At 37.1% G+C, this 18,769-nt stretch overlaps 1 protein-coding gene across 1 annotated transcript in view; it reads left to right on the forward strand.

Annotated features, from left to right (window-relative positions):
* Window positions 1-18,769, forward strand: part of tjap1 (tight junction associated protein 1 (peripheral)) — a 77,042-nt gene that overhangs the window by 21,464 nt on the left and 36,809 nt on the right. Inside the window, exons 2-3 of the mRNA XM_066678776.1 lie at window positions 11,878-12,030; window positions 15,944-16,005. The gene's annotated coding sequence lies outside the window, so the exon portion shown is untranslated. The remainder of the gene's footprint in view (window positions 1-11,877; window positions 12,031-15,943; window positions 16,006-18,769) is intronic.

An 18,769-nucleotide genomic window follows, 5' to 3' on the forward strand; every position in this document is an offset into this window, starting at 1 on the left:
TCTGTTGTCTCTCTCAGGTTTTTATTATTGCTTCTCGTGATGTGTAATTGCATTGTTCACTCACAGAGCCCCACTGGTTCAGAAAGGAGGGAACTGTCAGAGGTGCTATGAAAATGTTTCACAGAATTTCCTCTGGGGAGGGAATGGGGGCATAGAGAACTTTTCTGAAAACCTTATTGAATCTGTTGTCAATTTACTGAAACACACAAAGGCAAGGTATTTAGAATTTGGCTTATTGTCCTCAATTGTTCATTGTAAATTAGTGTTGGGGTGGTATAAGTGATATCATATACTGCTGTGTTTAAAAAAAATATGCACTGTATCTCAAAATACGGATGCTATTCCTGATATGTACAAAGCAAATAAAGGTCATTCATGTGCCTTTTAAGAGAGCCTCAGTGAGGGGGCGTTGTGGGAATTTATGTGGGAGTTATGAATTTAGTACTTCAGTCAACTTTGTACTGACAGATATGAGGTTGGTCGTCTTAATGTGTGTGATTTTAGCCCCAGTTAATTGGAGCATGGTCTGTGCTATTTCTTTTTTTGCGAAACCACAAGTGCCAGTTTAGCTTAGTGTTTGGCCTTGGCCCACTACTAGGTTCTAAATTGTGCAGAGCCTATTACTTTGCTTGTTTTCAAACACGTGTGCCGGTGTGTCCTATTGGCATGTGCTGATCTCAACTGCACAAACACAGATACGAGGCTCAACACAGCTCACTTATTTACACACAGCAGACAGTAGCCCTATGGTTTCTTATACAGTGTGCATATCATAAAACAACCTGTATTTATTAAAACTATAACAGTTTCCTACCTTAATAATCAAATACTGATTTTCTTAAAGTTTAGTTGAATTGTTAATATTCTTCACTGACTTTTCACCATCCTTTAATGGAAATGGAATTAATGGTTGACATGACCCACTCTTGATAAATCTCACACATTAATAAATATTAATAAAGATACAAACCTATAACATTTTGACTGAGTCGCTCAAGATGTAGCTTAAAAGTATTTGACCCATAATGTTTTATTTGAATTATATTTAGGCCAGCATGGCATTTGATAAAAGTATTATATAAAGTATTTAATCTCATAGAATTAGAATTTTAACAATGCTTTTTGTGTGTGTTGTATTTAAGAAGTGTTTACATTCTCAGATAAAAATGTAAAATCTTTGAAATTCAGATCTCAGAAATTTGAATCTAGGCCAGATGGAAAAACCATCCAGGATCTCAAGGAAAGGTAAACTACTAGTGCGTGATTGAATGCAGCACTAACCATTCAGTGCCATCATCTCACAGCCATCAATCACAGAGCCGTCACACCCCCATCCAAATTTCTGTCCTGAGCCCTAAGGCCTTTTTTTGCAGTGTGCACTTTGATGATACTGTATAAGGGAGAGCAAAAAGGGAAAACAATTTCAAATGTTTGTGTTCAGAGGGTTGGAGAGCTGAGAATAGAGTTAAGGCACACTGCCCCGTACCCCTTCAGCAGCGCACACCATTCACTACGATGAGTAGCTTAGTTGGTTTTTAACATTTACTGTGTCGTACTGGATGCTCAAAATGTATTTAAAGTTGAGATAATTTGTCATAATCAATTTAGGTGTGGAGGCATTTGTGACCCTCAAGACTGCCCTATATTGTACAAAAGTCATCTCTGTCCCTTTTAATCCTCACTGTTACTGGCTTACTGAACAGTTCATCTGCAGAACTTTCTACAGGAGGTCGGTGGGTTACGTCAGTCCCGAGTTACTATGTTTCGTGGTCACGACACATCTCCCATTTACTGTACAAAGCCCTGTTTAGATTTGCATCGTAAACGCCGTAACGCGAACTTCATGTTTGGTGTGTGCGGTGGAAGAATACACGGTATGTACATATGTTCCGACTTACACTGAAAATTGGTTTATGACGCGACGTAGGAACGGATCAACGTCGTAAGTCAAGGACCCCCTGTACTTTCTTACAGATTTCTTTTGTTTGTGCTTTTTTTTTGTCATACTTGCATTTTTTAGGTTACAAAACAAATTTGAATATCAAGGAAATATAACCAGGGTAACTACCAAAAGCAGTTTTAAAAGATTTCATTTGTTAAGGGGAAAAGCTATCCCAAATGAACTGGCACTATGTTAAAAAATAATAATAATAATAATTGCCTAAGCCTAATAACTGGTTGTGCCATCCTTGGCGGCAACAACTGCAATCAAGCATTTGCGATAACTGGCAGTGAGCCTTTCACATTTCTGTGGAGAATTGTTTTAATTCAGCCACATTGGAGGGTTTTGAAGCATGAAGCATGTTTAAGGTCATTCCGCAGCATCTCATTCGGATTTAAGTTGGATTATAAGTGTATATTGAAAATATACAAAATTCAGTTTTAAATACTTAGGGCAGCTTTGAAGCTACATAAGTCGTTCACATACACCCGGCTCGACTCTCATATCCAGCAGAATCAAAGAATCAACTCTTGGAGTCAACACCCCATCGCTACCTTCATAAGGAAGATGAGTGAGACCAACATGGTGTCTACTGACAAATTGTCAGTAACAATAACAGGCTGTCATTAATCTTTTTAGCCCCTTTTATCCTGTTTTTATTGGTCAGGACCCCCATAGGACCACCAAAGTGCATGGTTGATTGGATGGTTGATTTTTCTCAGCGCTACAGTGACACTGATGTGGTTGAGATTTATTCATTTTCTTGGGCTTGTACACGTGCTTCTGTTTTTAAACACAGGGCCCACACACCTTCATTGTTAGCACATCTTCTAGATGTAAAATCAGAGACAGCATCTCATCTTCTGCTGCTGTCTGTGTCAGTCATCCTCTAGTCTTTCATCACTGGTTTACTTTATTTGTATTTCTATAGCACATTTCATAGTGAGTATGGTCACAAAGTAGATTTACAGGGCTCTTAGTCCAAGTCTCCTTTGAACAAGCTAAGTGTGATATTGGCTAGGAAATTGGTAAGGAAAATCTCCCTCACAACAAAAAGAAGAAACCTCGAAGAACCAAAAAGGGAAACCATCCTCCTCTTTTTAAATCCAGGGAGCACAGAATGCTGTTAGATGCATATTTTTTGGATGGTGGACTAATTCTCAGTCCAGCGGTGACACTTGGGGGGCTTACAGACTCTAGTAGCACGGTTGTATCAGATCCACTTGTACAGCACAACACACGCCAACAGAACCACCACCTCGTGAATGTGCTGAGATACGTGAGGCGTATCTGATAATAACAAGATATTGTCACATAATAATGAGATGCTTATCTCATGATAACGACATACTGATGATCTTTTTGAATCATGTGTAGTAGCAATATGCTTCTGTACTTTTGATATCCTGCAGCAGTTAATGCTCTCAATTGAATTTCAATAAATATGAACTGTTTTGTAAATCAGTGTTTTTTTTATATTTTGAACAAATTGTTATAAATATAAAATGAATAATATATTTTGAAAGCGAGACTGGCCCTTAAGAATTTTGATATGATCCAGTTTGGCCCCTTTTGAAAAATGTTTGGACACCCATGTTCTAATCTCAAAGCAAATGGTCAGAAAAATTTTACTTAAATGAATTTACACAAAAATATATATTTATTATCCATTTGGAAACCTTTTGAGCCTATGTGGCTATATTATTCACAGCAGCATGACTGAGGTCTGTGCTGTCTGAGGGCTAAAAGGTCACATTCAACAGAGTTGCTCATCCTTACCCTGCAAGGATTAAGATTTCTATGAATTTCCTGAATACTGTTACATTTTCTGTGTAGCAGATGGTGAATAAACTTAATTAAATATTAAGATTATTATTATTATACAGTATATTCACAAGTCTGCCAACTCAACAACCCTGCTCTCATTCTGTAGAAAATTTAAGATCTCTGTAAACGGATAAATGTGTTATCAGCATTTAAAAGATAAGGATTAATTATTTCTTCAAATGTCAGGACTCCAGTTCAGCGGCACACCCTTGAGTGTCTAAAAGCTGGCAAAACCAAAGTCAGAGAACTATGCTGACATTTTCAAATGCTCTTATTGCTGAAAGACATTTTCAGTTTGCATGTTGTGCAATCAACTTCTGAGTCAGCAGACTCATTACAGAAAAAACATACAAATGTTCAAATCCTGAAGAGTGTAATTGTATAAAAAGGGAAGTGTATAGCAGCCTTATCTAAATGCTTCTGCAATCCATATTAAAGTTTTTTACACAAACATCATTTACCACGGTCTCAGGTAATTAAACACCTGTCTCTGTGGCAGTAAGACTTTGATTCATCACTTTCATACAGTTTTATATTATTTTTTGTTTAATTTCCTCCAAACAGCACAAGCATAAAGTGAATTTAATGATCACAGATCTTGTAATGGTGTTGATTTCAGTTGTGATTTGGTTTTGAAGGCCTAACAAAGCCCTAGTTGTCCAAGAAAGCATGTTCTTAATTATATACAATAATGCACAGAAGTTAGGGAACATTTGTAATTAATTTAATTTCTAGTTGGAGCCATTAAGTGCAAGATATTTACAAAAGGGACACAATGTCTGGTAAAAGGGTTGGACAATTATTCAATATCAATATATATCGCAATATAAAATGCTTCAATAACAGTGCTATGATTTTTATGCACATTTTCAATATTTCAATATAAATTATTTACAGCATCTGTCACTGACTGATGATCGTTACAGGGCACTGCCATCAGTCCATTGTGCTCAATTTTTGTTTAAAAATATGAATATTGTCAAAGTGAAGAGGTTTTTGTTTGATGGTGATGTCATGTTGCTTTCAGCTCTTGACTGTTTTTCGGTGGCTTTTTGAATTGTTCATTTCCATATCTGCGATACGTATGGACTAAAATTAATACATTTATTGTGATATAAATTTTGGCCAATTTGTCCGGCGCTGTCTGGAAATAAACAGAAAACATATGTACAGAAACTTCCACATTAATGTGTGTTAAAATGTTTTTATTTTTTGCCTTTGTCACAGGGTAATTTTGTGTCATTGTTGTTTTTTTTTCTATAGCTCTTAGAAATTTTTGGAATTTGTTTGTTTAATTTGTATTTTTTTGTCTTTGTATTTTCTTTTGACAGTTACATAACCATGTTTCTGAAAGATGGTATTTGAAGTTCTGTTTATCTCATTCAGGTTTTTCTCTTGTCTTTTATAACTGAAAGGCCCGTATCTGTTTCTTCTACTTATTTCACACCAGATATGGCTAGGTTAAAGATGGATATGTTCATAGAGAATAATAAGGAATATCCATTTGAATTATGGGTAGAGGAAGACATAATACTGAATTATATTGCTTGCTACATTATGACTCAGTTGGTTCTTTGCCTGGCTGCTTGTCTGGTGACCAGTAGTCGAAGCCAGCTGTCCGTTGCCATATGCTCTGTAGGCAGAACTTGTGGAGTGGCCTGGGGATGAGGCAGCAGCCTCACATTGTGCTGACAGCTCCCAGACTCTGCCCTTCGCTTCCCAGCTCGCTCCCAAACTCCCTCCCTGTTTATCACGATGCCTCAGTCCCACACATTGCACCATGCATGACACCTCAGCCTTTCTTCCTACATCTACAGTGAGTGCGTGCATGTGGAGCTTGTCCACTCTGACCACTGCTGACCCAGCGCATAGTCACATGGACTGTGTTGTCCAGTGTACGAGGAGCTGATGGGATTACATACTGCTCAGCGGAGCAGGATTTAAGCCTTTGTGGGGGAAACTGTGTCACTAGGATAAGAGTGGACTCTACTCACAAAGTACAGAATGCCCAACAGAAATTGCTCATAGGATTGGACTGGGTGTTAAAATACGATTTTAGTATTTTGGAAAACTTTTATTTGTTTGTTGTGCAGCAGATGCATGCATATAAGTCTTGTCTTACTAACTGAAATTTCCCTAAGTGGGTACATTTTACTTTGGCTGCTAATATTTATATTTGAATGAAACACACAGTCATATCAGAGTATTATCATCTAGTTTCTACATGCATTGTCTATTCTCTCCACTGACCAAGAGGATTTTGTAGTTGTACAATTGCAGACTGTAGTCCACCTCTTGCTTTGCATATTTTGCACCTTGTCACCCTGTTCTTCAATGGCGAATACTCTCAAGATCACCAGAGACCCTGGTATGATTTGGGTGGTGGATCATACTCATTGGTTGTGGTGTTATAGTGTGTGATGCATTGGTACTAGTAGTTCTGCGGTTTTTAAACCCTGTCATACGTGCTCTGTGAAGTTGGCTGCTTATTTGCCAGATTCAGTGCATCAAGGCAAATGAATGAGAAATACAGATGCTCGTCATAAAATTAGAACATCATGAAAAAGTGGATATATTTCAGTAATTCCATTCAAAAAGTGAAACTTGTGTATTATACTCATTCATTACACACAGACTGATATATTTCAAGTGTTTATTTCTTTTAATTTGATGATTATAGCTGACAACTAATGAACACCCCAAGTTCAGTATCTCAGAAAATTGGAATTTTACTTAAGACCAATACAAAAAAAAAGGATTTTTAGAAACGCTGGCCAACTGAAAAATATGAACATGAAAAGTATGAGCATGTACAGCACTCAATACTCGGGGCTCCTTTTGCCTGAATTACTGCAGCAATGTGGCGTGGCATGGAGTCGATCAGTTTGTGGCAGTGCTCAGGTGCCCAGGATGCTCTGATAGTGGCCTTCAGCTCTTCTGCATTGTTGGTTCTGGCGTATTGCATCTTCCTCTTCACAATACCCCATAGATTTTCTGTGGGGTTAAGGTCAAGCGTGTTTTCTGGCCAATTAGGAACAGGGATACCATGATCCTTTAACCAGGCACTGGTAGTCTTTGTGAATCTCCCCCAAAATTTTTGAATGGGTTTTGTTTCACAATCCTCTCCAGGGTGCAGTTATCCCTATTGCTTGTACACTTTTTTTCAACCACATCTTTTCCTTCCCTTTGCATCTCTATTAATGTGCTTGGACACAGCTCTGTGAACAGCCTGTTTAGCAATGACATTTAGTGTCTTGCCCTGCTTGCGTAAGGTGTCAATGGTTGCCTTTGGACAACTGTCCAGTCAGCAGTCTTCCCCATGATTGTGTAGCCTACAGAACTAGACTGAGAGGCCATTTAAAAAACTTTGCAGGTGTTTTGAGTTAATTAACTGATTAGAGTGTGGCACCAGGTGTTTTCAATATTGAACTTTTTCACAATATTCTAATTTTCTGAGATACTGAACTTGGGGTTTTCATTGGTTGTCAGTTATAATAATCAAATTAAGAAATAAACACTTGAAATATATTGGTCTGTGTGTAATGAAAGAGTATAGTCTACAAGTTTCACTTTTTGAATGGAATTACTGAAATAAATCAACTTTTTCATGATATTCTAATTTTATGACCAGCACCTGTATAATGCATGGCACTTGTAGTAATTACACTGTTAAGGTGATTTGTCACTTTATTACGTTTCAGTTTTATACAAACTACAATGTATACAGTTTTTTTTTTTAGTGGGGTGTGATAGCAAAAGATGTGTGCCGGAGTGGGGCTCTCAAAAATATTCTCATTGACAAAAGTGGGGTACTGAGGAAAAAGTTTTGGAAAGACACTGCATCAGGCCAAATTGAATCTACCTATTATTGAATAGGGTGGCACTGTGGTGCAGCAGGTAGTGTCGCTTATCACACAGCTCCAGGGTGCTGGGGTTGTGGGTTCAAGCCCTGCTCTGTGAGACTGTCTGTGAGGAGTTGGGTGTATACTTCCTTTGTCTGTGTGGCTATCCTCTGGGTGCTTTGGTTTCCTCCCATAGTCCAAAAAAACACAGTGGTGGGTGGATTGGCTACTCAAGCGTCTATAGGCTTGAGTGAATGTGTGAGTGGGTGTCACCCTGTGAAGGACTGGTGTCCTCTTCAAGGTGTGTTTCTGTCTTGCGCCCAGCGATTCTGGGTAGGCTCCAGACTCACCATAACCCTGAACAGGATTAGCAGTTACAGACAAAAATGAATTAAATAGTGCTGGGTGGTATAAACGGTTTTTATTTTTGTTATAATATGAATTTTTCATATACCAGCCACACCAGTTTATAAAGCCTAAACATATCCGGAACGCAGGGCGGTGGTAAATTGTTTCACAGGGGATGTTTTTCATTGCTACACCGCTAAATTAGCATGGAACGGAGTGCAAGTATTAGTGGAGTTGTTGAGCGTGGTGAATGAATGAATTGAGAATGAATATTATTGAATAATTAGCCCAAATTTAGGAAATGTGAAATAATTAAATTATTTATTTCCCTATGCAATAACAAAGAAAAGAGAAAAAATTGTCTATTTGACAACATAAGGTGAGGTTCACTTTATAGAATTCTAAGGAAACTTCCCCAACATTTGATGCTCTACACGTTTTTACAAAAGCCCCAATGTCTGTAAATGGGTAAATATCAAAGTGTCTTGGTCTGGTATGCTAGATTTATCTCTCTGCTCATGGCAGAGAAATGGCCCCTGGAGGTTTTTAGACAGCAGAGAGAACTCGAAGCATTTAAAAGCACAAACGGAGATGAAGATATTGCCCTATTCCTTCCATATATGTGGGTAGTTTGTACTTATTTTTGCAGTTTCTAATCATTTAAGGTTGAAGTGTCTCCAGATTCAACAGACTGCTAATTGAACTACCAAAAGTGGTACAAAACTAAAACTAAACAACTTGAGTTACAAATTCAACTTTCTGTGGCAATTCAAACAGTGAATAAAACCTTACATCAGTCATGTAGTTTTTTCCCCCTTTTTTCAAACATGCAATTCCTTCTTAAAAAGACACAAAGCTTCAGAGTGTAAGCAAGCCAGAGAGAATATATGCAATTGTGGACATCCCCTTTAAACACATTGAGGAAAGCATTTTGCTGAAATTAATTGCTTTGTCAAGTACACATGCTTTATTTAAGAACAGGTTAGAATGGAGAAACAGAAATCTTCAGAAAAGTCCACATGCCATAAATAATACTGAAATGAAATTAACAGCTTTTATATTTTCATAAAGATCTTTTATGCAATGGTTTGCTCTGTTCTGTTTTCCTTGCCAGCTTTTATAATTGATTGGGAAGACATTCCATTTCACTTACATTGTCATAAAAAAGTAGGAAGAGAACCCATCATAAAATACCTATTTGTGTGTAAGGCACTGTGATATATTTATTGCATGTCAGACAAGAGTTGCCTTTTTAAATTGATATGTTTTTTTTTTTTTTTTTAGTGCAAAGGCACTCCGAGTTACTCTTTGGTATTATTATTTTTTTATTATTTCCCCACTCTTCAGATAAATGTCCCTTTTGTGCATGTTTAGAGAAGCATGTTTTCTGTTTGCTGCCAGCAGTTTGTGTTTCAGGGCTTGAAGAACACCTCAAGGACTCTTATGTTTTGATGATGTTGATGTGGAAATAGTTTCTCTTTTCGTTTCAAAATGCCAAAAGCCTTTCAGTTGATCGATGGGTTTGTTTTTGGCCACAATTATCATTTAACTTGTCATCTCCTTTGCACACAGTTAGTCAGATATCTAAGTCTAAACTTGAGTGTTGACCTGGTGGGTTGTTGTCATGCATTTAAAAGACCAGCAAGATTTGAAAGTTGAGGTGTGCTAGACTGTTTCTTGAAATGAGGGTTAATATTGTTCAACACATATCTTCACTGGCAACGAATGTGACCTCACTGAATTTATGCAGAGCCTTGGAATTACCTTAATGCTAGAACATTATTTAGTATAAGCCTGAAGCAGTTTTTTTTTTAATTTGCAAAACAACCAAATGGTCAATGACATTGCTTTGCAATGGCACTGCCACAGTGTGGCCTCTTCATTTGCCCTATAACTTCAATAAATGTCACTTTGTCACTGGTAGGGTTCCGTTGAATGGAAATCGAAGACGCCTCCAGCTTGACCAGACTTGCTTTTCAGAAAAGATGTCTAGTTTATTAATAAAAATAGAGCTTTGCATTTCTCAAGTTCATGGGAGCAGACCGAAGTGAGAAGCTAGAATTTCCCAGGAAGCTGAATCTTATTGACCGTTTGTGACAAGTATATTGGAATCCTTGCTTGCGGAGCTCTCTGAGTTACAGTGAAAATAGAACAGAACAGATTAGGCAGTAGTGGAATAGGCAGTCTGATATACTAGAAATCTTCCATGCCACTGCCCATATCTTGCTTTATTTCACATTGTATATGATTTAAGTGGTGTGTAGTAATACAAAATGTTCAGTATTACAGAAAAGTAGTACATGAGTGAATGTGCACAGGCCGCATGCTTTAACAAAAGTTTTTTTTAAGACTCTACTTCAGTGGCATACTTCTTTCTGTGGAAACATTTAAATTGCTTATCAATGTTTTGTTGCTGCACATCCTGCTCCCAAGCTTAGTGAAAGAAGTTTAAAAAGGAGAGGTGCAATTTCTTACCTTTACACATTTGTATTCAATTTTATATTCACTAGATGCGTTATTTATTTTTTTCTTTTAAGAATCCAGGCCCCTTCTCATGACCTCCCCGTTTTGTCTCAGCAAGACTGTGTCACCAGAATGTGCAAGCACAAAAATAAACAACACTGTAAAAAGGAGTCAATATGTGACTATGTTGAATGCAGACTCGCATCTGGTCCTTTTCTCTTTTCACTTCTTAGATTCTCCCTCACAAGCAATTTTCAAGAAGACACTTAAATATAATAATCTGATTGCTCAGTTATGCAGTTAATGTTAAAACAAAAACAGGTTTATGACCTTTTACTATTAAACTTTAGTATTAAAGTGAGAAGTCTCAGTTTCAAATGGTTGGTATTGTTGCTTCTTGATTTAGCCTTTAGCTTGGGGTAATATTCCTTCTCATTCACAGAGCAGTGGGAGGATGCAGGTCAGTAGCCTTGATTTGTTAAAGCAGCCATGTAATTGGCTGGCAGAATTTTTCCATTGCACCCTGTAAATGTATTTTTGGCTAGAGAGAACCCTATAACTTTGGCTAAAGCGAAGGGAAAGCTTTTGATTTTTTATTTTTTTTTTTTAATCCATTTCATTATTTAATGCAAATTGAAAAGAAGATTGCTTTTTGTTGCGTTTAGCAGACGTAGGGGGCCTTGGACAGCCAAATCCATTACGTGATGACGGTTTTTGTGTATTTTAGCTTTGACTTGATATGTTGGGATCAACACTTGGGTCATATTTGATACTTAAATGTCTACGGTTTTACTTTTGAAAAGTAAAAACTAACATTACAATTTTATTAAAATATGTTGAAGTATGTAATTGTATGTAGAGTGTAAAATTAGTTGACTGCATCAGTGCCAGCATGTGGCACATTTATTGACACAACTTGGAGAGTATTGGTATTGAATTATTGTACAGGATCAATATTGGAATTTGATGTGTTATACTGTATGAGTAGAGAAAACACTGAATTTTGAGTAGATCCCTCTGAATTTACCATTATAAATAGTTAAATATGTGATTTTTAAAAATAATGTGTTTGCTTTCTATGTGCAGTGTCTGGGATATTCAGCCTACCCCAGTTCTGTCCCTCTCAGCCATTTATCAAGCCATGCTGTAACAGTCTTTAATTAGGAGCTAAATGTTTTTTTTTTTTTTTTTCTTTTTTTTTTTTTTCTTTTTTTTTTTTTTTTCTTTTTTTTTTTTTTTTTTTCTCGCCCCATGGGGACTTGAGCCTGGAGGATTGTGGAGGAAGGTGGGGACTGGGAAACAGCCTGCATGATGCACGTGTGAGGCTGACTACATCTGTCCCATGAGCCCTGGCTCAGACTGCACAGGGGTTTTATTTCAAAGGCCTCAGGGACTGGCAGCAGGTTGTTCTTGATGCTTTTTTTTTTTTTTCCATCTACCTTCCTTTGGTTTCAGGTCATTGATAGCCCAGAGGTTCACATGCCAGCAGGAGGAGGACAAGGGGGAAGTAGAGAAGAGGAAGAGAGACAAGTGCTGGATTGAGTTTCCCTGGTGACCAGAAGGACACATTCAAGGCGATGACTGGAGCTTGCAGCATGCATGTTTGAGGTGAGGGTCATTGTATGTCATGCTGGATTTTTGCTGCTCTTGAACCTTTTAGCATACATAGCATACATATTCTGTCATATTTGACAACTTGGGATTACATTACTTGTGTACAGTGAAGTGTAGTGTTTCTTTGAACTTCATTCTTGTTGCATATACTCCTAGTCCAACAGTTTTACAAACAGTTGGAGAGATAGGATTGTCATTTTCATGCATACAATCTGCTGTTTTGTGCCTTACCATGGATTTACTCTCTTTCTGAACCATATTGGATAGCACATTTTAATAGCAAATGTTATTAAAAACACTTTTAGGACTGCGTAACAGCAAATGTATGATCCATTTTCTGCTTCAAGCAGTGGGAGGACAGTGTATAACAACAGTTCACAAGATAACATTTTTGTTGACTTGAGTCTAGATTATACATGGTGTCCTTGAAATTAAAAAAAAAAAAAAAAAAAAAAAACTAAAGTTAGTCTCCTGTCAGCCTAGGACAGCTGCTTTTTTTAAATACTTGACTATGGGTTTGCCACTTGCTTATGTTTTATAAAGGTTGCACTCTGAAATTGGAATGTTTTATGATTTCTTTTGTGTATATATACTATATAAATGCTCTGATATAATTCAGAAATATTAATCCATCTGTGATATGAGTGATATATCAATAATGTCCAAAGGTCTGATTTAAAAAAAAAATAAATAATAAAAAAAAAAAATAAAAAAAAACCTGGAAATATTCATTACTATGTGTTACAACTTGATTGTAGATGTCAAAATAGCAGTGGTTGCCAAACTGAAGCATTTTCAGTTGACCTTTTCTTTGCACATTTGGATGTTTGAACTCGTCAGTTTAAATGTTGAGCAGTTCAGTAGTAAGTTTGACCTTTTCTTTTCATTTTCAAGGAACACTTTGCAATGTTTTTCAGTGTTGATCGGTTAGCAGTCAAAAGCTGCTACTCATTATTGTTTACTAGTTTGGCAAAGGACCTTGTTTAGTCACACCCTGTTTCCCAATTTTCATTTCATTATGAGAGGAGGGTTTAGAATTGAAGAACTGAAACTATCTACACAGGTCTGGTGACTGGATTTTGTCATAATGGGCAGAGTTATTGTATCTCCCCATCTTTACATCCCTTGAGGTAATAACTTTTTTCCAGAAGCATGGTTATATGAACCACTTGTGTCTCGTTAAATTATTCAGACTGGATTGGAGCATGGGCCAATGGAGCTGTACCTCACCCTGCTCAGGTGCTTGTTAATAATAAAGCACCAAGTCTCTCTAATTTGTGTTCTCTATGGAAAATCTTTTGTTAGATTCATTCTTAGTGTTCTGTTTTTGTAATGTTTTCTTTCCTTTTTTCCCCTTATCTGTGTATAAATGCTGAATGCTGTGAGGTGTGTGTGTGTGTGTGTGTATATCAACACAAGTTCATAGTTGTATCGCCATGCTTGTAACCTGAGGTAGTGACCAATCTAAAATGAATGTTTCCAAGATGTGTTAAATTACCTGACTGGCCATAGCTGTCATACCTCTGAACCTGTGATTGTGTTGGATTGGGTTTTTTTTTTGGTGTGTGCACGCTTGGCAGATAGTATGTGTCTGTGTTTGTGTGGCTCGGTTATAGTGCACCACCAGCTGACTGTCATGCATGGCTGCCGACCACAGGCCTTCACATTTTGTTATTATCTGTCACATCCTGCTGCAAAGCTTTCTTTCCACAAGTATGGCTTGAAACAATATAGTCACAGAACATATTTATGTTCTGCAAATTTTGTATGAATTCAAGTTAAGGTTTATATGCCCTGCCAAAATATGGGAAAGATTATTAATATTATCATTTTGTTTACATGTTTGCGTAAATGTATAAAAACACACATTTGCTTACTTTTTTGAGGACCATGGTGATTGAACAAAATCACAAAAATAACAAAAAATGTAATGTGGTCTTTTTTTTCCACAATTATATAATGTATTTGAATTTACTGTATTGTAATTTACCAAAACCAGTAGTTTTTGTTCTAGCAGTTAGTGTCAATTCTGATGTCTGCAGATACTTTGGTTCAATACTCGTAGCATTTATTTAAGCAGGTATCTGCTGTACATGAAAGGGTTCTAGTGTTTTTGTCCATTTGGTTTTATATAAAATGAAAATTTTCCATGCCAGATGTTGGACTGTGACAATAACACAGCTCCTATTAGATTATGTGAAACTGCCTGTATTCCATACAAACCATAGTGACTTATTCACTGCAGTTTTCCATGTTGGTGAAGCATAAAGCATTTTCTCATATCTGAAACTCCCTTTGGTGAGGCTCAAATGCACAGCACAGATACAAGTCCCGACTGGCTCTGGTAATGTGTAACCAAGGTCTCCCTTTCAGAGTGCTGAATTTCTAGTCTACCATTCATCTTTTGTCTAGGTGTGTCTGAAGCACTGGAGTCCTCCAACATAGTACTTTTGAGGCAGCCCTTGGGGTTTTTATGCTGTATAGTTTAGTGAAGAGAAGTATACTGTAAATTGAACCCAGGATACAGGTAACAATTATAATTGAATGTTTTCTTTGTTTGTGATGATCCATTCCATGTTCTCCAAAAAACATTAGCTTCTGTCTGTTTAACTTCAATTCACTCTGTTTTCTCTGGTTTACAGCTACAAAGAATAATTGTGCTTGGTTTTCCAAACAATCCCCACATTTGGCAGAGAGGTGTAATTACATTTAATTGAGGCATGAATACCATCTTGCTTATGTTTGAAATACAATAATATATACTGAGTTTAGTTCTGACACATGCACAGCACCTCACCATACAATTCAGTATAAACACTTTCAATCTGTAAATACAAATCCACATGTATAGTTTTTCTTTTCAGAAATTAAATTTGTGATTTTAAAGTGATACTACGGTAGACAAACATGAGTGTTGTTGGCTTGTGTCCATTATATAATGAGTGTGTGTCCATTATATAATGAGTGTGGACACAAGCCACCAAATTTTACTGCTACCCACCGTAAAATTTAATGGCGGATCCATCATGCTGTGGGGCTGTGTGGCCAGTGCAGGTACTGGGAATCTTGTTAAAGTTGAGGGTCGCATGGACTCAGTATCAGCAGATACTTTGAGAACGATGTTCAAGGTATCGGTGACAAAGTTGAAGTTGCGCCGGGACTGGATACTTAAACAAGACAGTGACCCTAAACACTGCTTAAAATCTACTAAGGCATTCATGCAGAGGAACAAGTACAACGTTCAGGAATGGCCATCTCAGTCCCCAGGCCTGAATATTATTGAAAGCCTGTCGTCCATGCTCGGAAATCATCAAACCTGACTGAACTGGAGATGTTTTGTAAAGAAGAATGGTCCAAAACACCTTCAACCAGAATCCATAGGCTCATTGGAAGCTATAAGAAGTGTTTAGAGGCTGTTATTTCTCTACTAAATGTTTCTGTTGGGGTGCCCAAATGTATGCACCTGCCTAATTTTGCTTAAATAATTATTTCATACTTTCTGTAAATCTAATAATCTCAATTTCACTTCACAAATATCACATTGTTCGTCTTCTATAATATATATATATATATCACAGAAATTGCTGATCCAAACAACCAGTAATTTATAAAGGAAAATCCTTAAAATTATCAGGGGTGCCCAAACTTGTGTGTAATGTATGTATGTAATGAATGAAATATGGAAATGCAGAACTTAGTTTTTGCACTGTATATTTTCATGTATTATTATGCCATTTTTTGGTCGTACATATTGTAGAGGTCTTGCTTCTTCTTTGTCTTTTATATGTTGCTAATAGTCATCCCCCCTGCCCACTGTGGTAATTGCATTCCAGTTTGTATATATTTTATATGCTCATCAATGTAGTTTGTCGTATTTAACTCCTCTTTACTGCTGGTTGTGTTTTAGAATGCCCTGGGCCTGACGACAACTGAATGAGGACATTGCTGAAACACCATCTCCATTTTTGGGTATGCTCATCATTATTTAGAAGGAAGAGCCAATTAAAAGTTTGTTGTGTACATTCACCATTGGCTTGTGGATTGCTGGGAGTGGCAGCCTCCAGAAATAGCCTTAATTGGCCAACCCTAGCTCTCTCTACTGGGCTCCCCAGTGAAACCTAGTTGTTTCTGTAATGATAGGAGGATGCAGACAGCTTCAGCAGAAAAATGCTGCCTCTCCCTGATGAAAAAGAGCCTCACATTTTAGCCTACTGTGATTGCACCTGCACCTCTGAAATATGAACACGAGTTACTTAAAAACATATATATATTTTACACTTATTGACATTTTAATTACTTTAAGTTGCACTTAGCCCTATTTTAACTCTGTCACTTTTTTACTCAGTTATTCAGTGTTCCAAACATAGAAATTGCAAGAATACTCTTCAGTTATATTTGGTGACCCTGCTTTTCATTAGGATGAGGCCAGTTTTTGACAGACGGACCTATACTAAAGTAACATTTGGGGATTTTTTTTCCCCAAAACCTGCTGTTTTTCCTCAGGGCTCTGAGGCAACAGGGAAGTGTTAGTACTACTAATATTCACTGTCATAGATTTGATGTTTACCGAGGCAGACCCTTGAAGCATGATGCAATTTCTGGAGCTGGACCTCCAACATCTGAAAGACTGTTCATTTCAGAGCCTGGAAGCAAAGAAACAGTAAGGGGAGGGAAGTGCTTGAAGGAATCTTGTGTATTGCCAGTACTGGGCACCATTTTTGCTTAGTGAGTGTTTTGGAGGATTGGCAGGGAGCATTTGGAATTATAACTTTCTACTCATATGCAAAATATGAAGCTGTTTTGAAGTGGTACATCTAATGCAAAGTATTATCAGAAAGCAGATACATTTGCTATGAAGTCAAAGCTGAGTGTAAAGAGAAAAAAACACACGTATATTAAGTGTCCTGCAGTGGACTGCAACACTGCGTCAGATTTTGAATTAGAACCTGTTCTATTTTCCGTGTTTGAAGGATGTGTTAAAAATCAGGCCAACCAATCGGAGCACCATTGTCATGGTTACAACATTAAAACATTGTCAACACACTGAGTACTAAAACCGGAGGTTAAAGAAAATATAATCCCTTTTAATGAGAGGAGCCACACGCAGAAGCAGAGCCTCAAACTCCCCCAGTGACCTTCAGAAACACTGCTGAACTTCCTGTGTGGTTCTGTAGACTGTGGTGGATTCAGTGTGTGTTTAGTTGCAGTGTCTAAAGTAAAATGATAAATTCATCATTAATAAATATATCTGTTTATATACTTCCCCTGATTTCAAAGCGCTGAGATGAAAAAAACGAAACGGATGCGGTGTGAAGGTTCCACTACATCATCAATTGCATCTGTTTTTTTTTTTGTTTGTTTGTTTTTTTTTGTGCGAAAAAAATCTTACTCTGTGTGAAAAGGCCTTAAGTTTCATTTAGTATCTTTTGTTAAATTGACTTCCTGCTTTATGATCTTTCAAATGGAGCATCTTCTCATTATGTACAGTGTAAATGCTACTCTTAAGGTTTTGATTTGATTAGCCTACTTATTTTCAATATGCATTGTCATAATCTTCTTAATCTTGTGTAAGTAATTTGTAACTTTGTTTGCAGTTGTTTTTTTTTAGCTAGTATTTGACGCCAAGTATATTGTCATTACTTTTTGTAAGTCTATTAGAGTGGAAGAAATAAGTGTCATCATAATGTATTGCTTTCTTTAATTCATGAGCCACCCTGAGCCATTAATTTTAGCGGTTTACAGAATGTTTTTTTAAACCAGTGGTTCATTTTAGACCTAGACCCACCCATTATCAACCCAAAACCTCCATATACCACCTATATGACACACTCACTAAAATTGTTAAAATTGTAACTAAATATATATATATAAATATTTTTGGTGTGTAATTACTGAGTCTAGCCATGCAGTGGAAGGGACTAGATCAGTGAGCTGTAAATACAGATCTGGCTCAGTATCCGTTTTTTTACGGTTCTTGGTCTTGTCATTTCTTGTGCAAGTGATAAACAAAGTCCTTTGCTCAATTTATATAGCTACATGCTTCGGCAGTCCACAAGTTAGCATTATGAAGTGTTTCTTGGGATTTGGAAACTGGGGTGCCAATGTTCTTATTTGTGGATGTGCGTTGCTTCAGATAGTTAAGTTTGATATTTTCCAAAGTTACATTTTCAATCCTAGCTGTCCAATGAAAATCACATATCTTCATTTTGTTGGTTTTTAGTTTGCTATATCATTTAAACACATCAGCTGTCCTTCACACTGTGTGAAATTTTCGTGATGAATGAACCAATAGAAATGCTTCAGAAGTACTTAGAAATAAAAATTTTTGCACTGACTTCCATCAAAGGTAAAAAAGGTTTACTGTTTTGGAGATTGATGTAATGAATTCATGTAAAATTTTATTTAAACAGTACTATGAAAATTAGATTTGTGTTCTCACTGTGACTGCGTGGGTTTCCTCCAGGTGCTCCAGTTTCCTTCCGCGGTCCAAAATCACACATTGGTAGGTGGACTGGCAACTTAAAATTGTCCGTAGGGGTCTGTGTGTGTGAGTGAATGTTTGACTGTGTTGCGCCCAGTGATTCTGGGTAGGCTCTGGACCACCTGTAACGTTGTTGTGGCTAATGTCTAAGAAAAGACACACAGCGTTATATTTTCATTTGGTTATCTTTTTAAACAACAGTATACAGACATGTAGTAGTCAAGATTTCATATTACATACTCTTACACAATG

Source organism: Hoplias malabaricus, chromosome 8, assembly GCF_029633855.1.
Source record: "Hoplias malabaricus isolate fHopMal1 chromosome 8, fHopMal1.hap1, whole genome shotgun sequence".
NCBI classification, from domain to species: Eukaryota; Metazoa; Chordata; class Actinopteri; order Characiformes; family Erythrinidae; genus Hoplias; species Hoplias malabaricus.